The 22474-nt window shown below is 38.6% G+C and overlaps 1 pseudogene; it reads right to left on the minus strand.

Moving 5' to 3' along the window:
* Nucleotides 1–850: 850 nt before the first annotated feature.
* LOC100408330 (lupus La protein-like) lies at nt 851–22239 on the minus strand (annotated as a pseudogene).
* Between the last annotated feature and the right edge of the window lie 235 nt (nt 22240–22474).

The raw sequence follows: 22474 nt of genomic DNA on the forward strand, positions 1-22474 counted from the left end.
TTCCATCCTTTTTGTGTAATTTCTCTCAAATTTTCCCAGGACATTCTTTTGCTCCCTGAAAGCACAGAAGTTAATTTTAGAGAAGTTAGTTAGCTTTCAATAATGAGAGCTGCCCTGGTCACTCAGCACTGCCATGTTCATTGCAGCATTATTAACAATAGCCAAGATATGAAAACAGCCTACATGTCCATCAATAGATGGATACATATAAAATACTGTGTACACACACACACACACACACACACACACACACACAGCGGAATATTACTCAGCCATAAAAAATAAGAAAATTCTGCCATCTGCAACAACATAAATTATACTAAGTGAAATAAGCTAGACACAGAAAGAAAACTACTGCATAATGTCATTTACATGGGCAATTTTTAAAACTCAAACTCACAGAAGCAGAGAGTAGAAGGCTGAGGGGAGGGCAGTGGCAATGAGATGTTAGTCAAAAGGTACAAAACTGCAATTACAGGATGAATAGGTTCTGGGGCTCTAACTTATAGCATGGAGACAACGGTCAGCAATGCTGTACTGTATATTAGAAATTTTCTACGAAAATATACTTTTTTTATATAGCATATGTTTCATTAGTTTGTAAAAATACATTCTCATATCACAAACCCAAGTTAGTGGATGAATCTTCCTTTGATATTTGAATCATCTGAAATAACACAAACAGAATTATACATTCAAAAGAATCCTCATTTAGATAACAAAAAAAGTCAAGCTAAACAACAAAAAAAAGTTTCCTTTCTCACAGATGGACACTGAAGTGAACCCAATTTGGTTTTCATTTTAAGAGCCCCCAAAACCAAAAGCAGCTTAAAACCTAATTAAAATGAATTTAAAACATATATTGGTCTCTGGAATCATTTTCTGTTTTCTGTCATTTTGATGCAGGTTCTTTTTTGTCTGTTTCTTCTCTTGCTCTTTTAGTAATTTAAATGAACTTAAATTTTGTTTACAAAGCTATTGGTCTTGGGCATCGTTTTCTGTTGTTTGCAGGTTCTTTTTTGTCTGTTCCTTCCTCTTGCTCTTCTCACTCATCCAGTTGCACCATTTTCATCATGTTTATCATCACTAACAAATTTCATTTTCTTGCCCCAAAACTGTACTTTTCCTTTAGCCAAACTCAGGCTAGGCAGCTTTATTACCCTTTCCTTTTAAATCTGACTCCTTTTGACTTCCATTTGTTTAGGGATTCTTGTGAGTCTTATGATTTTTTTCAATGCTTCTTTTTCCACCTGTCCTTTTAGTACTTCCCAAGTCACTTCTTTGTTCCTTAATTCTAGATGACCATTATTTGCATCCGTGGCTTTACCCAATGCTTCTTTGATCTTTTCTTTAAATCGAATTATTCCCTCTCTTGCACCTCTGACAAAGTATATCTACTTTAGTTTATCATGATTTGAGAAAAGGATGTGTGAACCTTCTCTACAGGTCTGATCATCTGAGTCACCCAAAAATTTCAGCAAGCATCCAACCTCTTTTTCTAGAGATTTTATTTCAGCATCTTCTCGCTTTTGTTTTTCTTCTGCTCTTGTTTAGCTTGTAATTTATTCTCCACATTATTTTGTTTCCTTTCTTCATTTTTTTCAGCAAAGTAATATTCCTTGAAAAGTATTAACAGGCTGTGTCTTTGTACTCCTGGCCAGGGGTCTCTACAAACTTTTTAGCAGATTCAGTGCTATCAAACACAGCAAACATTGATCCTTTAAATGATTTCTGCAATGTTCTTCTCATCTGAATATTTAGTACTTGACCTCTATCTTCTAACCATTCCTTTATGTCCTCAACAGTTGCTTCAGGTGGGAAACTTTTGATATAAATAGATTTTTTAATATCATTTTTATACTCATCGGTCACTTCAAGGAGGGGTTTGCTTGGAGACATTCCAATTTTAGTTTTATCTTCACTGATTTCCATGAGTTCTGCCTTGGATTTGCTCAATGCTTCCACAATTACATTGAAGTCTGTGTGAGATGGTTTAATTTGTTGAATTTTATCAATATCTCCAAAGGTACCCAGACTTCTTTCAGTTTATCTGTTCCTTTAAAAATTTGTCCCATGGCAAATTGCAGTCTCCAGTTAATACTCAATTTGATGACAGATTTTGGTCTCCAGACCAGCATTTTCAGGCAGTGTGGCTATCTTTAAGATCCGTCCTATAGAGTTAAGCCACAAGCTCACAAACAAAATGGCAACATCTTGACTTCCCTTGAGTAGCTCTCTTAAGTGTTCCTACCACACACAGAAAAAAATGGTAACTATGTGAGGTGACAGTTCATCAGTTAACTTGATTGTAGTCATCGTTTTGCAATGCACACATGTCAAATAATCACATTACACACCTTCGATATATACAATTTTTGATGAATAGTACCTCAATGAAACTGGAAAAATACTCTAATAAAGTACAATAGAATTTGCATTTCTGATTTTATGAACCTGTCTTTTGCCCTAGGAAGGCCGAGTCAGGGTAGGGGAGAGGAGGAAAGAATTATCTCTTCTTCTTACTCATCCATATAAACACTTTATGTTGAAAATGTTTTCCTAATACTTATTTTTGTTTTACTTACAATCTCTTAAAATGGAAAGATTTTGAGGTAATCAAATAATTTATAATTTTTTTATAATATCTACATAAAAGACAAAGGAAGGGAGGAAATATGAAAATGAATGAGATTCAAGTTTAATAGAATTTGGCAAAAATAGCACCTTTTTCTTTTCAAATTATATTTGCCCTAGCATATGTGTGTATTTGTTTATGTTTGTAGCTGATACCAGTTCTTGAAGTAAAGAAATTTCAGGTCTTGCCTATGATAGGTATCATTGTAAGACCACTCTAAGTCTAGCATAACTTCTCAATTATGCAGGTGTAAGATCTACACAGTCATCTCATTTTGGGAGGATAAGGCTTAAAGACACATGACTCATGCCACTCAAATGCCACTAAGACCGCCAATCAAATATTCATTTAAAATGGGAAGCAAGTTCGTAAAGCCATCAGTTAGTCAGCTGAATAAAGCATTCCCTCCCTCACATGAGAGAGTCATGAATGGGTGTAAGAAGTTACTTAGATAATATAGAACTAGAGAAAAAGGAGTTGGGAATGGCAATACCCTAATACCTGTCTTTGAATGTACTGAGTGAGACACAGTCTTTATTTAATAGGGCCTAAATGTATTATTATGACTTAATTCCTATGACTGAGTAAACCAACAATCATCACTTTTACGACTTGTAGCATTGTTTATATCAGGAAACATTTGGAATATCTGATGAGCTTCTTTTTGCCTTTTTTGAAGGCATCCAAGTCAAATGTAGGATTCTGAGCTCTTCTTGAGCTAAATAAACTGACTTGTTAGTCTTGTTACTTGGGGGGTTTCCCACACATTGAGTGCCATGTTAAGCAAAATTTATTCCTACAGGACAGTTTAATGGGGTTGATGGATAGGAAACACAGGTGTGCAAAAACTGCAAAACTAATTGAAGATAATGAATGTTCTATTGCTCTTCCCTGGAGCCACAGAACAGCAGGTAACATGTCTTAGTTTTTTCTTTATTCCTTTTTCAACATCTTCTTTGCCAAGAGAAATCTCTTTATTTTAGGTGCATTTAAGTTTGGCATTTTTAAATTTTCTCTTATTTTCAAATCATCTCAAAATGTGTCAGTTTTAGTTTAACCTGTTAAAAAATACTGACTTACAATTGTAGCTTAATATAAAGTAGTCACTGGTTTCCAATATAGTTAAGGTTTATAGATATAAACACCAGTTCTAAGTAGAAATATTTCTATACCTCCAGCCAACAGGCCAACATATGCATTATCAGATCTGATCATAACTGGGTGATCAATGGAGATTAAATGTTTCAGATTATATGGTCCTAATTAATTGAGTACCAATTATGCTAGCATTATTCTTTGCAAGTGTAGAAAGAGACAAAATATGTGTTCTCAGGATGGCTGGGGGTTTTTGTTGTTGTTGTTTTGAGATGGAGTCTTAATGCATTGCCCAGGCTGGAGAGCAGTGGCACAATCTGGGTTCACTCCAATCTCCGCCTCTTAAGTTCAAGCGATTCTCCTGCCTCAGCCTCCTGAGTAGCTGGGCGCACACCACCATGCCCGACTAATTTCTGGTAGAGATGTAGTTTTACCATGTTAGTCCTGCTGGTTTCAAACTCCTGACCCCAAGTTATCCACCCACCTTAGCATCCCAAAATGCTGGGATAATAGGCCTAAGCCACTGAGCCCTGCCAAAACGGCTGCTTTTTTGAAAAATTCTGTGAAAACATGACATCCACAAGTGAAAAGCTAAACATTAGGAAAGTTAAACAGTCCGTAAAAAACAGTGATACAGATGTTTCCAGGAATTATACATTCGTATAATACATATAATAAATGCTGGGTTCAAATGAGTTTAGGAAAAGATCAATGAGCAAATGTCATCAGAGAATGTTCCATTGCTGGTCAAACTTGAAGAATGGACAGAATTTGGAAAGAATAGAAGATAAGGGTGACAGTGTGGTTGGATGGAGATACTCAATTGTGCGAACAGAAAATTTCTATTATTAGGTTGGTGCAAAAGTAATTGTGGTTTTTGCCATTATAGAATAGTGACTTTATCAGTCTAGGTAACCATGGAGGTCCAGTTAGAATGCGCTATCTAATATCTAATGGCATGTTTGAACACTTCTTTTATGTTCCTGGGAACTATTTCAGTAACATTATGACTGTTTTAATAACATCATAAAAAAGCATATTTTATTGTTCAGAGTTTTGCTTTACAGACTTAACTGAGATTTCTCAGAAGGGTGCTGTATGCTCGTTTTCCATTTTTACTAGCACTGGTATATAACCTGATACACAAAAATCATTTACCGAATCTTAGATGAATGAAATGAGGCAAAAATAAATTCTGAGAAATTTTCCTTTAATTCCTGGAGCTTACATTTTCAGTGAGAAAGGCATGAGATACCTGAATATTCCCTGGTTTAAAGCAACATTCTATTTGGCTTTCCTCTAAAGAGATTAATTGAAAAACACAATTGGAAATACTGTGTTACTGCTGAAAGAAATCAGAGATGACACAAACAAATGCAAAAGCATTCCTCATTCATGGACTGGAAGAATCAATATTGCTAAAATGTCCATCTGTCCAAAGCAATCTACAGATTCAATGCTATTCCTATCAAATTGACAACATATTTTTCACAGAATTTGAAATTATTCCCAAAGTCTCACTGTTGTTGAGAATGTAAAATTATTTCAGTCCCTGTGGAAACCAGCTGGGAGATTTCTTAAAAATAAATAAATTAATTAATTAATTAATTAATTAAATAAAAATAGAACTACCATTTGACCCAGCAATTCAATTACTGCACATAAACCCAAAGGAAAATAACATGTTCTACCAAAAAGACACCTGCACTCATATGTTCATTGGACCACTATTGACAATAGCAAAGGCATGAAATCAACCTAGGAACCCATCAATTGTGGATTGGATAAAGAAAACGTGGTACATATACCCCATAGAATACTACACAGCCATAAAAAGGATGAAATCATATCCTTTGCAGCAACATGGATGCAGCTAGAGGCCATTATCCTAGGTGAATTAACATAGAAACAGAAAATCAAATACAGTATGTTCTCACTTATAGTGGGAGCTAATTCCTGAGTACACACAAAGATGGGACTACAGACACTGGGAACTAGAGTTGGGAGGGAGAGGGACAAAGGCTGAAAAACTCTATTGGTTACTATGTTCACTAACTGGGTGACAGGATCAATAGAAGCCCAAACATCCATATCTGGCAGTATACCATATCTTGTAATAAATCTGCATATATACCCCTGAATCTAAAATTAACTTTTTTATAAAAAGAGAGATTCAGGCCAGGTATGGTGGCTCACACCTGTAATCCCAGCACTTGAGGAGGCTGAGGCAGGAGGATCACTTGAGCCCAGGAGTTCAAGACCAGCCCAGGCAACAAAGTGAGACCCTTGTCTCAAAAGAGAGAGAAACTCAAATCACAAAAACTAAACAGATAATTCTATGTTAAAGTTAAATGGGATTATTTGTATGTATTAATTTATTTATTCAAGAAATACTTATTGGATACTTAGCACACACAGGATACTACTGTTTTAGGGGAAGATGATATAGTGGTTAACAAAATAAAAACTTCGGTCCTCATGGAACTTATATTCTAGCAGAGGGAAACAAACTAATTTGTTAAAAAACATAAAAGTTATTATATATACTATAGTTTGTAAAAATGGGCCAAATTGTTTGCCTCTTTCTGTATCCCCACTTTGGCTGTGTCATATCACTGTGCCCGAATTCTGACTCTGCACTTGGCCATGCCACCTGCTTTTGCCAATGGGGCACCTTACTAGCTTGCTGATGGTTGAGAAACACATGCCACAGAGCCAAGACTCCCACCTCACTGGGCCCTGCTTAGATTAGCCAGCAGCCAGGGAATCCACAGACCTGGAAACGAGCCTGGCCCACATCAGTGGAGCTGCTTAGAGACCCACAGTTGGCCACAGACACAGGACAGATCAAACAAGCCCTGCACACTTGGAGCTAAATAAATGTTTATTGTTGCACACCGTCGGATTTGAGGTTCTGTGTGAATGCAGCATTTTGGCAGCAATGGTGATCATTGTGCTTGAGGAAAATAAAACCGCCAAGGTTAACAGGGAGAGCAGGGGGTCGTTTGCAAGTTTATGTAAGGTAATCAGGGAAGGTCTCCCAGAGAAGATGACACTGGAGAAAAGACTTCAGGAGGTGGGAGAGGAACCTATGTCTGTATCCAGGAGGGAAGGGGGAGTGTTTCAAGCTGAGAAAACAACGTGTCCAAAGAGAGACCCTCCTGTGTCTGAGAATCCCAAGAAAGCCAGTGTGACTGGAGCAGTGATGTACAGATGAAGGAGATAAGGTCAGTAAAACCAGGGAACAGGGCCAGGCGCGGTGGCTCAAGCCTGTAATCCCAGCACTTTGGGAGGCCGAGGCGGGTGGATCACGAGGTCAAGAGATCGAGACCATCTTGGTCAACATGGTGAAACCCCGTCTCTACTAAAATTACAAAAAATTAGCTGGGCATGGTGGTGCGTGCCTGTAATCCCAGCTGCTCGGGAGGCTGAGGCAGGAGAATTGCCTGAACCCAGGAGGCGGAGATTGCGGTGAGCCGAGATTGCGCCATTGCACTCCAGCCTGGGTAACAAGAGCGAAACTCCGTCTCAAAACAGAAGAGACCCAAATTCTGTGGCACTCCAGGAATTCTCAAAGCTGTATTATGCTTATATACCTTGTGAATTTCTAAAATGGGCATTTGGAGTTCTGCAATTCCTCACATGTAATTGATAATCCAACCCTTTTTCGCACAGAGCATCTCAAAGCACTAGAGTCTACAGAACCCTCCTGTGGGAGGGCTAATTTATTGACCTGCAGAAAAAATGGGTTGTTTTCATCTTAAGGTTCCAGGCTAGGCCCAGATAGAATGGTCTGAGATAGGTAGGTCGAAGGTAGCACCGTGAGTACATTCCAAAGGATCCAGGCGCTCAGGTTGGAAATCATGCCCCTCTGGCTACATGACTTGACATGCAGCAGATATATTGGATTTTATCATTAGAAAAGTTTCATATGTGACATATTACATCAGCACATGCATGTTCCAAATAAAATAAAATTCTACCAGGGGAAAAAATTAGATAGTGCATTAAAATACACGGAAGTTATAAATCACTAAGACATCCAGGCTTTCCATTTAAAAAAAAAAAAAAGGACAGATTCTCCAGATGGTCTCAATCCACATCATTTGGGTGGAAACCAAATGCTTCAACCTGTCTCGGCAAAGAATATCTCATTTCTAAATAAAAGTAAGAAATGGAATGTCTATGGTGATTTTGAAGATGAATTAATGTTCAAGGGACTTAAATTAAAAGGCACATGGCTATCGATTTGCTACAGAAACTATCATCTCAACTTAAGACCCTAATGCTGGAGAGGTTCTGCTGTCTGTGTTGAATTTAAGACAAATGAATACATGAGACAAGCATTTTCATTTATACTCTATTATTTAATTCTAAACCACTCTCTTTCCCTAAGTCCTTCATTATGCCTTTTCACCCTCATTCCTTCCAATTATAGCTACTTCTTTTAAAGCATTAAAGGATTTTAAATGGGAGGATGTATAGCATCTCCACCAAGTAGAATCCACGATGTGTACTTTGAGTTGTTAAAGTTCTTGGCCATCAGAGATACTACTGAGTATAATATGCCTTCCATATTTTTCATCTGTCTTATTTACATATTGATATAAAATAACATGTAGAAACATCTTGAAATAATGTAAATTAAGCTTTCTGCAAGGGAACATGTCCCTTAAACAGCATAGTACATAATTTTTTGTTAAGTTTCCATGTAAATACAAAATATCTTTCTGCAGACTGAGAAGAGGCAAATTTTCCTTTGCTCCCCCGAAATGTATTTCCTCCCTCCATGACTGATAAGATTCTTTTAATTCCTTTACAAAACTGTAGGCCCAAGAGAGACTGTTCCCCTAGTTTCTGATCCACATATCTTTCAGGGGGACTTAGAAAATATCTGTAAAATCAAGGAAATTGTGTGTATGAGAGAGCTGGAAGGAAGTCTCTGAGATTCTCCTGCTATGCAGCCTGCTATCTACCTCCTTCCAGCAATGTCTGGGTTATGCCTCCTATTGGGATGGAGACTCCATATGTAAGCATCACACTCATCCTTAGGGGTAGGAGAGGGGGAATATATACTGCTTACCTACCTTAGGAGAAGCCCTCTCTACTAGATTCTCAAAAATATCAAAGTATGGCACCATTCCTGGCCACAAGACAGATGCATTATAGTTGGATAAATAAGGTAGCATTTCTATTTTTTTTTAATTATTAACTATTCAAAATAAATTGCACGTTCAGATACTAATATCATATTAATAGAAGTTCAGTAGAATAAGAGCTATTACTGTGGGATGAGTCAGGCCATCCAGGTAAACTTCAGAAAGGTGAAGACTGATTTCCCCCTTGTAACATAAGGCCTGCTGCAAGCCAGGCTTTTGGTGGGCACATCTATTACTTAAATAAGTCTTAACAAATAAGTAAATAAATAAAAATAAATAAGTAAATAAATAAAACATATTAAGTGAACTGGGCACTATCATAGGTGGAGAAATACTTAAGAAAAAAGAAAAACAAGATAAAATGCCAGGTCCTTTAAATGTTACATTCTGGAGTAAAAAATGTACAAACATGTAATGGGAAAAATCATCACATCAAATTGTGATAAGTAGTAGAGGAAAATAAAGCAGAATGATGGCACAGGGAGTGAGGGCCCTTCAACCAAGATGGTGAGGGAAGACCTTTCTAATGAGCTGGCATCAGAAAATGCATCAGAAATTGACCTCGGGCAATGGCTGGGCAGAGAAGGTGCAGGGCAGGATTGCCTCAAGTCTAAAAGTGATCAAGAAAAAAAGAGCCTTTTGCATAGATTTCCCATTTGGAGATTCATGATACTCATTAGAAAATTAGAGATGCTCCAAAGTCCCACCGTGAGGAGAACCTGTTTAACTCAATGCCTCTCCGACATACCTGAACATGATGGTTGTTTTCTGGGGTTGGAGGTGTATGTCTGTGCTGGGAGTCATGCAGAAGGAGAGGCCAGTCATACTCTACTAACATCTCTATAATTGATTTGCAAAATGTTGTTCAGGGCATACTAAGAGGTTTGAAGACTCCAATAGAATAAAAACCTGAATGTGCCCTCCTGTAGTTGTGTGACATGGCAGCCCGTTTAGAGTTTGATCTATAATAAATGAGAAGCCATTTTAATTTTCAAACAGGAAATGTAGAGGGTAAAAGGATCTGTTTTGATAGTGTTACCCTGACAGTGATAATGCTGAGTAAAGTTAATGAAGAAAAGACAACACAGCATAGTTGGGAAAGTATTATTCTAGCCTAAGCAAGAATGCTTGAATCTCAAATAGCAAAGGAAATGAACAGCAAAGAGACAATATTAAAGATTATTAAAGAAGAATTTGCCAAACAAGATAAATTGCCAGATATCTGGAACATGGGAGTCATACTAAATAGTGAGTTAGAAGCAGTGGGTTGGTATTAAGGTGGTAAATCAGAAATAACAACAAAAAAATTTAAATAACGTTATAACAAGCAAACTGAGGACAGGCAAAGACAAGAGGATGAAATGGCAATAAGGACTGAAACAAAACTGTGGTTATGATATGAATAGCCTAGAGTGAAAACTTCAGGAGTTTATTACCATTTTATAAGGAAGCTACTAAAGCTTTCTCAGAAGGGCATGGGAAGATTAGCAGAATGTTTTTGCAAGCTTTGTTGGGTACCAGGGTAGTTTAGGATTAACTGGAGAAGGTAGACAGTGGAGCAGTGTCTAAGAGACAGCAGTAGGAAAAGGGAAGAGGAGACAGAGGTTCAAGCTCTTTCACTGCTAGAATGTGGAAACATGAAGGACCAAGTTTATAGCAAGCACTCAGGTAAAGAAAAGTTAAGCGTGATAGTAATCAGAATTGGAAAGATGGGTTAGGCAGTTAGTTAAGAGTGGAGGCAGCAGGTGAATGAGAATCTTCATCTGGAACATGTTGAGTTTGAATATCTGGTGGGTTAATCAGGAAGACACATTCTGCAAACAGCTGAAGCTGAAGGGAGATGAAGGTTGTAGAGAGCATTAGGTTAACACTGAGGTTGAAAGTACCAAACAAGACTGTCCTGCCTCCACCACTCACTCTCTGTGTGACTCTGTGAAAGTTACTTAGCTTTTCTGTGACTCAGTTTCCTCTTCTATAAAATGGAATTAATGATAATACCAATTTCATTACACTATTATAAGGGTTAAAAAAGTGAGTCTATTGGAAGTGCTTAAAAGAGTATCTGGCACACAGTGTTTTCAAAATTATGTTGAATTATGTAAGACTTTTTAATTCTCCATGAGAATGAGTAAATAATGCTTATTGCTATGCAGTTTATATTTTGACTTTCAAATCCAAGCTCAGGAAAAGAGTATCTGAAAGACAATGCACTATATCCTGCCTTGTTTCCAAATCACTGTTTCTCCTTTTTAATAGTTGACCGATTAGATCATTCAAGTAGCCTAGATACTACATCTAGATTTTAAAATAATTTTTAAGACAATTCAAGACTCAAATCTATTACATTAAACTGAACTTGGAGGTTCAGGGCAATGACAGGAGAATGTCATATCACTTTATTCCTGAAGTTTTTATCTTAACCGTTCACATTTTTTATGACCTTCACCAGACTCAGCTCAGATGTATTACAGTTAGGGTTAAGAATAGAGTTGGGAGCTGGGTGTGGTGGCTCATGCCTGTAATCCCAGCACTTTGGGAGGCCTAGGCAGGTGAATCACAAGGTCAAGAGATTGAGGCAATCCTGGCCACAACAGTGAAACCCCATCTCTACTAAAAATACAAAAACTAGCTGAGCATAGTGGTATACACCCATAGTCCCCGCTACTTGGGAGGCTGAGGCAGGAGAATCACTTGGACTTGGGAGGTGGAGGTTACAGTGAGTCAAGATCTTGCCACTCCACTCTCACCTAGGCAACAGAGTGAGACTCCGTCTCAAAAAAAAAAAGAGAATTTTAGATAAGAAAGCCTCTAAAAATACACAGCAATGAAAGTATTAACCACTTAAATAGAAAAGCCTATATATATATATATTGCATCAGAATGTTTACCAGTTATTGGTGTTATAAAACTTCAAAGATTGTTAGTGCGATTTAATGAAGCTGCTTACGAACTGCTACTTAAAATTTTCATGCCTGTTAATCCAGCCTGCCTCTCAAAGTGGGCACTCACAAAGGAAGGGATTATCTCATAGTACATCCTGTTCTGCTGCTCAGTGAGAATGCTCCATTTCTTCTACCGATGATGGTTTCCTGGAAGCAATTACTACCCAGAAGAGACATGCTCAGATATAAACTAAGTCGTTTCTCTTTGCAAACGGAAAAACGGTCAGGTCATATATCTTAAACCCCAAAACTTGAAAAATAAAATTCTAAGGCACACTTTTTCATGACATTTTCATATATGACAATATTTACATAGTATTTTAAAGGAGGATTTAGTTCATTTTATTGAACTTGTCTTAATAATGATCAATAGTATCTGTTTAAAATTCTGATGAAATGTTAACCATTCTATTCTATGTACTGTAAAGTACAAAGAGGTTAGATTTATGTCTTTAAAAGTTTGAGTCAGAAATACATAGAACAAATTAACATTTTATTTATTTTTTTAGATAGAATCTCATCTATTGCCCAGTCTGGAGTTCAATAGCTCTATCTCAGCTCACTGCAACCTCCACCTCCGCAGTTCAAATGATTCTCCTGCGTCAGCCTCCAGAGTAGCTGGGATTACAGATTCCTGCCACCACACCCAGCTAATTTTTGTATTTTTATAAGAGTCAGGGTCTCACCATGCTGGCCATGCTGGTCTTGAACTCCTGACCTCAGGCAATACTCCCCCCTTAGCCTTTCAAAATGCTGGGATTACAGGCATGAGCCACCATGCCTGGCCAAAAATAACATTTTAATTTTGTCATCATGTTTACATAAGTTCTAAATTTTTTAGGTCATGTAAATATAGAGCAATTTAGGTAGAGAATAATTTCAATTACTGACCACAGGCATTATGTGTTTATTTTAACCAAAGTTTTTTTTTCTTTTTTCTCAAAATGGTACTGTGACTATAAAGACACTTTCCTTTAAATTCATAAATAATGATGGTTTGGTGCTTAATACTTGAGACACCTGGAGGTAAAATAAATAGCTATCAAGGATTATATTTACAATGATATGTTATATGAAGTAACACATGGTCTTATATTCAGTTTAATATAATGCTCCCTGCAAATGTCAGTTGAAGTGAGAAGAATCTTCCAAAGAAGCTGAACTGGGAGCTGATATGCTTACAAGAATGGGTGTTGGGCTGTTGTTTGATTTGGCAGGGAAAGTCATGGAAAACTCTGGACTTCCTAGGTCCCTCCACCCTGACGTCTAGGCCGCAGTAATCTGGCAAAGGCAGGATTGAAGGAGAACTTTCTGAATTATTTAGCAGTGATAATATAAGCCCATTATAAACACCAACTGTGTGGGCTGAGTATGTGTTAGCAATGGAAGTGAACAACCTAACACAAGATGAGACAAGGAAGATGTATTGAAGAGTCAATTCCTTGAGAACATAGCCATAAAGCAGGGGGATTTTCCCAATAAGTATTAACAAATATACTCTGCTCATTAAGATCACATTTTTTTTTCAAGCAGGTTAGTAAGCTCATTCGATTGTATAAATTTTCACTTGTTTTATGTCACTAGAGAAGTTCGTTTCCCTCTCTGATGCCTCAATGTTGGAGCAGAGCCAACTCCACGTGAGATTCAGGGAGGGAGGCTGCTGCTCTCCCTGAAGGCTGTGACTTCTGAGGCCTAGGGGCTTGGTGTGAACACAAGTGTTCCTCTAGCTTCCTACTATCTGCTGTTTTGAGTCCAAAATATTTATTTTATGCATGACCCTGGAGTCACGAATATGATAAATATTGCATGACAAGAAAAGCTGAGATTGGGAGGCAAACTAGACAAATTAAACAGTAACAGGGCCAGCATTAGAAATCTCCTCCCAAATTCCCACTTCGTGGCTTAACTACTAACTAAAACCCTGGTGCCCCCTGAGCAACAGTAAGTTAAGTGAATTTCCCAAAGCCATTAAGAAAGCTATGCTTGGCCTGGCAGCATGGCTCATGCCTGTAACCCCAGCACTTCAGGAGGCCAAGGCAGGAGGATCACCTGATGTCAGGAGTTCAGACCAGCCTGGCCAACATGATGAAACCCCATCTCTATTGAAGAAAAAAAAAAGAAGAAGAAGAAAAATTAGCTGGGCATGGTGGCAGGCGTCTGTAATCCCAGCTACTCAGGAGGCTGAGGCAGGAGAATCGCTTGAACCCAGGAGGCGGAGGTTGCAGTGAACCGAAATCGTGCCACTGTGCCCTAGCCTGGGCAAGAAGAGCAAGACTCTAGGGGAAAAAAAAAGAGAGAGAGAGAGAGACAGAGAGAGAAACCTACCTAAGCTTGTTTAAACGCTCAGTGTAACCCGAAATAGTTTGAAACAACCATTTACATTCGAAAAAGTGAGGAATGAACAATATAGATGGAAAGTAGGAAATAATAACATAAACAGTCAATAAACAAGAAAATGGCTATTGGATCACAGACAAAAAACATGTTTTTCTTGATGGCTCACTTTCCACACATGGAAGTTAAGCTTTACAAAAGAAGAAATGTTTTCTCTTTCTCATCTTAGCTGTATCCCTTGGCACCAACAGTAGCACCTACCACATAATTGGCTCTCAAAGAGATAATTTGAATCAATGAATCATTTAATAATTTTGTCCATATTTTTTAAATAGGTTGTGGACAAAAATGATACAAGTAATAGAGACACAACAGTAGTACCTGGCACATAATTAGCTCTCAATAAATAATTTGAATCCATCAATCAATTAATAATTTTAGCCAGATTTTAAAAAGGTTATGGAAAAGTGATACAAGTAATAGGATCAACACAGGTTTTCAATGCAACAATTAGATTACAGCACTGAGCATCTTTGTCAAATATTAAATGCTCTCATTTAGCTCCCAGATGTTCCTTTCATTCCTGCATTAGAATATTTATCAGACTGCTGCAACCATTTGCTCACATGTCTGTCTGCCCCTCTAGACCAAACTGCCTGCCTTTCCGCTGCTTATACTGTGTCTGGCACACAGTGTTCAATAAATATTTGATGAGTGAAGGAACAAATAATAGGTACCTGGAGAGCAAACATTCCAGATGCGTTACTAATTGAGATGTCAGAAATCTCTAACTTTTCGATGAAAAACAACTGTAGGGTAATATCCTTTTCAAGGTTTCTCAGACCCCATGAACAATTTTGGTTTATTTTAAATGCAGTGGCGGAGAGAAACGCGTTTCTTCCGCTGAAGTTATGAAGATAACCACATGATGGCGCTCGCGCTGCACCATAAACCAGAAGCAGCTGAGCACCTTGGATCCCTGGTCCTTCCCTCTTCTCTTTTGTCCCCATTCTTTTGCTGTTTCCCCTCCGGTCCTTCTTCCCATCCAGTCAAGCTTGATACATATTAACAGTTGCCAAGAAGCTGTCAGAACGGAACTCGGGTACTGCCCACCTGAAACTAGTATTTTCTTTGTTCTGTGACAAGCCAAATTCTGTGTATTTCTCCCATTTAAAAAAAGAAAAAGAACATTTTGAATGCTGTTTAAACTCTGTATTTGTAGTTCGAGATAGTTATTTTTATTTTGCCCTTCATTGGTCCCTGCAAGTAACCTATCCTTTCTCAGCAAAATAGCCAAGAGACTCAAATTGGGTCCTAAGTCATTAGAATCCCCTCAGCTAGGGAAATTGAGCTCTAAGCCTTTGCCAACATATACAATAGTAGACCATTACAGGGTGTAAGGCATGTGGATACCTACATTCAGTGCAGGTTGGAAAAGTTGGAGAACAAAAATAAGTTAACGTGAAAAATCACCTTCCCATTAAGAATTAAAAACAAGTTCAGAAAGTAGATAACTAATGCAGTTTTAAAAAACAGAAAGAGTAGCCTGGCATGGTGGCATGTGCCTCTAGTCTCAGCTGTTCTAGAGGCTGAGCAGAGAGGCTTGCTTGAGCCCAGGAGGTCAAGGCTCCAGTGAGATATAATCTCATTACTGCCCTCCGGCCTGGGTGGGTGACAGAGAGATCCTATCTCAAAAGAAAAAAAAAAAGGAAAGGGAAATGGGATAAAAGTTTTCAACTAAATCTTTAAAATGGATTTTTCTTTTCTTTTTGATTGAGGCAAACATGACACATGATGGCATGCTCCAAGGTTTATGTTTTGTTAGAAACAATGTTACTGAGATATAACTTACATTTAATAAAATGTATTCAAGAAAACAAAAAAAACCAGGGTGTTTTGACAAATGTCTATACATTAGTGCGAAACATTGCCACAATCAACACACATAACTTTTCCAACGCAAGAGAACGTTTCCTCATGATCTCTCAGGCCAGTCCCTACCCTCACTGGTTTATATTACCTGAGAACACTTCTACCTGACTTTGACCTTCGTGTAAATGGAGTCATACAGTATACGTACCTTGTTGTGTCTGGCTTTTTTGGCTCAATATATTTTTGATGTCATCCACACTGTAGACGCATTTGCAGTTCATTCTTTTTATTGCTGAACAGTGTTCAACTACATGAACATAATTTTTTGTTTTCTTCATAGATATTAAATGTCTCCAGTTTTGACTATTATAACTGAAGTTGCCATAAACATTCTTATACATGTATTTGTGTCGACATATGCTTTCATTTTTTAGGGTGAATACCTGAGAATGGAATTGCTGGGTCATAGGGAAGTTGTAGGTGTTTAATATTGTAAGAAATTAGCAACATTTTTCAAAGTGGTTGCATTCCATTCCTAGGAATTCCATAACAAAATACCAAAATCTGGGTGGATCAGAATAAGAGAAATGTATTCTCTCCGAGCTCAGGGGTCCAGGAGTTTAGTATCAAAGTGTCCTCAAGACTTACTCCCTGTGACAGCTCGAGGAAAGAATCCTTCCTTGCCCCTTCCAGCTTCTGGTGGTTGCTGGCAACCTTGGCATTCCTTAGTTTGTGGCTGCCTAATTTCAATCTCTGCTTTAAGCTCATCTGTCTTTACTTGGCCTTCATCCATGTGTGTCTTCTCTGTGTGTCTGTGTATCCATTTCCATCCTCTAATAAGAACACCAGTCATTTGATTTAGGATCCATTCTAAACCAGCATGACCTCATTTTAACTTGACTGCACCTGTAAAGATCCCATTTTCAAATAAGATCACATTCTGAGGTTCCAGTTAGATGAATTTGTGGGACACTATTCAGCCTGGTGCAGTGGTTGAACAAATTTACCATTTCCACATAAGTAGGAGAGTTCCTGTTCCTTCGCATCCTCAGCAGCGCTAGGTGTTGTCATTGTCAGTTCTAAAGTGTTAGCCATTATAGTGTGTGTGGAGTGGTACCTCATTCGGGCTTCAAATTTCAGTTTCCTGATAACAATGGATGTTGAACCTCTTTTCATGAACTCGTTAGTCATTTAGGATCTTCCTTTAGAAAAAGTATCTGTCTTTTGCTCATTTAAAAATTGGGCTATTTATTTTTGAGATGGAGTTTCACTGTGTTGCCGGGCTGGAGTGCAGTGGCACGATCTCGGCTAATTACAATCTCCATCTCCCAGGTTCAAACGATTCTCCTGCATCAGCCTCCCAAGAAGCTGGGATTACAGGTGGCCCCCACTACACCCAGCTAATTTTTTGTGTTTTTAATAGAGACGTGGTTTCACTATGTTGGCTAAGCTGGTGTCAAACTCCTGACCTCAAGTGATCCACCTACCACCCAATTGGGCCTCCCAAAGTGCTGAGATTCCAGGTGTGAGCCACTGTCCCTGGCCCACATTTTCTACAGTGTCTTTTGATCGATGGAAGTTTAATTCAGATAAAGTCAAATTTTTAACTATTTCCTTTATGATTAGTGCTTTTTCTGCCCCCTTTGAACAATCTACCCAAACTTAAAGCTGCAAAAATATTATCCTTCCCTCCAGAAGCTCTATAGTTTTAGTTTTTATATTTAAGCCTATTATTTATCCTAAATTGAATTTTTGCATATGCTGTAAGGTAAGAGTTAAAGCTCATTGTTCCCCACATTTGTGTAGTTGCTGTGGCTCTATTTGTTGAAAAGAAACTTCTTTCTCCATTAAACAGCATTGACTGAAAATGTTGACTCTTTATGTTGTCTTGAAAATTAGTTGACGTCATATGTTTTGTTCCAACCATCTACTTGCCTACTCATGCCATATTGTTTTGATTGCTATCATTTTATACTCTTAAAGTCAGATAGTGTGAGTCCTCCAACATTGCTTTTTTGGGAGGTAGTATTTTCAATTACAGGTACTTTTCATTTACATGTAAATTTCAGAATTCACTTTTCTATTTCCACCAAAAAAGAAAAATATCTTTTTGGATTTCATTGGGATTAAACTGAATGTATAGTAAGTAGGCTTTTAAATAGTTAATTTGTAAAACCCATTCCTTGCTCAGAAGGCCTCATTTTCTAATTTAATTTCCCAAAAGTGTCTTGTCTTTGAAAAATATATACAAATGTCTCCAGCCAGATCAGAACTTATTTTGAAAATTTTGGAAATCATCCAATCCATTTTAAGCAACTCTGTCTTGAAAAAAAGAAACTTCTTCCCAATAATTCATGTCTGTGGAAATATTTTTCTGACATTAAAAATGTACACACTTATGATAAGCAACCCATAACTTCAAAAATGTTTTGGGAGCTTTTCTTAAAAATACTAATTTCCATTTCATTTAACTGTTAGCTACTAAATACTTCTCCATAGACTAGGTTCAATAGAAAAATACTATCTAGTTATTTTAATTATTTTCAAATTATTGAAAATTAAAAACAAAATTCATTTTTCTTTACTTCTCTCACACCACTATTTACTTTAATGATATATTCACAATATATATGTACAGAATGTTTGAAAAACAAACCACACATCTGCCACATTTTGCTTTTCAAATGTTTTCAGTCTTAGGGATATTCCGAGTCTTGTCTGTGTTTCTTTCCACATGAGATATTTCACTATGAAATACATGAAGAATTTAAAAACTTGAAAACTATGACGAAAGTTAAAATGCGAAAACGAAGTCCTAATTATTGGTATAGTCCTACATTTCTTTCACATGGCAGTGAAGTATGTTGAAGGGAGCGATTCAACCACCCTGCCTCTCCTGATAGCCCAACTTTTCCCCACCTGTCAGCAGTTAAATACCTGGATGATAGCACACTTTCATCTTTTCAATTCCAAAGGGATGAGAGGTTTACAATTAAGGAATTATTGGCTACAGTAACACAATGCTTCTAAGAGATCTGCAGCCCTAACCACAGTTTGAAAATTAGTCTATATGTTGCAGGTGCCATCTGCTGGAATCGTCAAGGAAGACAAACACACAGCTTGCCTATTCCTCACTGACTAAAACAATTGTGATTCCTGTATTTCTTTCATCATAAGATGTATATTCTTGACTATAATACTTCTGAAATTAGCATGCATAGAAAAGTCTGTGCTAAAGTGTTCTTCCTATATCAGAGAAATATGTAACTGAGATTACTATATGAAACCAATACCGCAAAGCTTGCAACACCAGACCTGTTTTGGGAATGCAGTATAGACTATAAGTAAATCAAATCATTTACAAAAATCCACAAAATGAATGATTCACAGCTAGTAAGAATGATATGTATGAAAAGTTTAATGATAAGTGGAATTGTTTATATTGTAATATTAATAGGCACAAAGCCCAGAAAACGCAACAAAATGTATGTATGAGTTAAGCTTATTAGACTAAAGCATTCGTGTATCCTGATTAAGAAAGCAGAATTCAGCAGAACCAGGCTCAAATCCTACCTCTGCCCTTTATTTCCTGTGTGACATCAAGGAAGTTATTTTATCACCCTGAACATTTCCTCATCAGAAAATGTTGAAAATTACAAAATTCACAAGAATACAAAAATTACATAAATATGAAGCTTGTAAAGAAATTCCTGGCATGGACTATACTCTCACTGAAAGTATTTATGACTTTACAGGGAAAATAGCTAAAATAAATCAGACAATCAGAAGTTTATGAGAGAAGTGTTCACTCATTACAATTTTGCAATTCGTAATGTTTAAATTATGAATTGTAAAATTCATACTTTGGACATACTTTGTTCCAATAATGAGGTAAATAAAGTAAAAATTTAAAAACAAATCTAAGTGCTTGTAGTCCAATGGGGCAATTACAGATAAGAAAAGGAAAATAGCTGCTAAAGGTTCTCATGCAAATCCAAGAGTCATATACCAGTTAACAAAAAACAGCCCAGTCAAACCAGCCTTCTAATTGCCTATAAGAAATGCACCATTCAAGCAAGTGGGTAGCTGGAAACATCAGGACAGATGGCCCTCACTATTATATTAATATAAATAATTCACTTTTGTGAATTAATTGTATGTGCGTTTTCAAACTATAGAGTTTTGAAAATGCACATACAATTAATTCAAAAAAGTGATGGGGGCCGGGCACTATGGCTCACGCCCGTAATCCCAGCACTTTGACAGGCCAAAGAGGGCAGATCACAAGGTCCAGAGATCGAGATCATCCTGGCCAACATGGTGAAACCGCATTTCTACTACAAATACAAAAATTAGCTGGGCATGGTGGCGCACACCTGTAGTCCCCAGCTCTTCGGAGGCTGAGGCAGAAGAATCACTTGAACCTGGGAGACAGGGTTTGCAGTGAGCCAAGATTGAGCCACTGCACTCCAGCCTGGAGACAGAACGAGACTGTCTTAAAAACAAAACAAAACAAGTCTCAGGTACTCGGTAGGCTGAGGCAGGAGAATTGCTTGAACCCAGGAGGCGGAGGTTGTAGTAAGCCGAGATCATGCCACTGCACTCCAGCCTGGCGCCTGGTGATGAAACAAGACTGTGTCTTAAAAAAAAAAAAAAAAAAAAAAGTGATGGGTCCATATGTTCTGTAGCAAGAGATAATGTTCTTGCATTTTACACACCACTGGGAATTCCAGAAGCCTCCCATTTCCTAATATATGCATACCAATAAGTGTGGTGGGAATAAACCTTCATGCTGGTAGTTATTATTTTGTTTAATGATTCCATGAAAACAAATAATTTTTATGTACACAAAGGTTAAAGGAAAAATTATAATAAAGACCTTGCTAGGAAGGTATGATAAAGCACTATAGTACAGAGGGAATATGTTCTCTTTCTGGGTCCATGTTGGGGCGTAGTTTTAAGGGCAAGAATTTCCCAGCTCCATACCCACCTCCCATCTCTCTCCATCCGGGAGATTTAATGGTTTATGTTTGAATTTCGCAGGTGCAGGAGGGAGGAAACTAAAAGTCAATCACTCCAGTGGAAGTTCTAAAGACCTCTTTTCATTGGCCAGGGATCTTGGAGAAGGTGGGGATTCCTCCCAGATTAAAAGTCCCCTTCTTCCACCCCCCTTCGGACTCGATGTTTGGGTCCCCATCCATGAACACTCTCATGGAAGCCATCTTTCTCTCTCCTGGATTTTCCCTCTGGGCTCCCCTTCCACACACTCTCATAGAAGCCTGTCATCCCCTCCTAAACTCCATCTCTCTCTCTAATTCCTTTCCACTCAGTGTGGAAGCTTTCCTCTACTGGATTCCATCTTTCTAGATTCTCTCACTCAGTGTGAGAGTTGGCTGTTTCTCTCTCTCTAAATAAATCACTTTCTACACTTTTGAGTCCAGCATTTACTGCGCACTGCGCGCCGTGGTCCCCTCTCTCATTCTTGAGAGGGCAGGAGACAAAGAACCTGGAGAAACATCCTCTCAGAGGAGCTGAGGGCACCCTGAACCGCAAAATTACATTGTGGTGAGCCAGCCAGGAAAGGGGTACACCAGAAAAGGGGTAAGCCAGGAAAGGGGTACAGCCAGATAAGAGGACTTCAAAATCATGAGTAAAACAGGCCCCATTCTGTCCTCTAAGAATACCCGAAACGGCCACAGCCAGGCAGGGCTGAGGGAACCTGAGTGGCAGCGCCACCTGGGAGGCACAACCCTAGAGCAGCCCAGCCAGAATTAAAAGCAGTTTTTTTTACCTTCAAGCTCTTTCTGTTTTCTGTCTCCTTCTCTATCCTTCGGATATTATCTCTGGGACCAAAACCTGCGGGAGCCTGTGAGGCAGAGCAGGTGATCACTGCTCCTTTCGCTCCTGTGCTGGCAGCAAACAGCCCAGCCCCGGGGTAGAACCCAGTGCGCAGCCAGGCCAGAGAAACAGCGGGAGGGGCGAGGTACAATGGGAGCCTGTAGAGGACCAGGGAGCACAGCAGCCTGGCATGGTTCTGACAGCAGGCCTCTCCGGCATTCTCCAGCCCCAGGCAGAAGTGTAAAAAGGCTCCCCGGGTCTTTCGCCTGGGGCCGCGGGTCCCTGTGTTCGCAGCAGCTTGGGGACTGGTTCTGGCGGGGTCAACATGCGACCGACCAAAAGCCGCAGAGGTGGAGCAACTCATGGTCCAGCCCAGCAGCAGCTGCGATGGCAGCTTTTAAACGGACGAGGCACGAGGCTTTTTTACTCTGCTTGTACAGCTGAGGAAAAGGAAGCAGCTGCTGGCCATCAGCCCCACCTGTCTTTGGGCAGGCCACATCGCCTCAGGGTGCAGCATTCTCATTCAAAATACAGCTTCAGAAAGCTTTCTGCCTTCCTTTAATGCGGGTGGCCTGTTTGCACAGTTGGTCAAGGTATAG

Source organism: Callithrix jacchus, chromosome 1 (assembly GCF_049354715.1).
Source record: "Callithrix jacchus isolate 240 chromosome 1, calJac240_pri, whole genome shotgun sequence".
NCBI classification, from domain to species: Eukaryota; Metazoa; Chordata; class Mammalia; order Primates; family Cebidae; genus Callithrix; species Callithrix jacchus.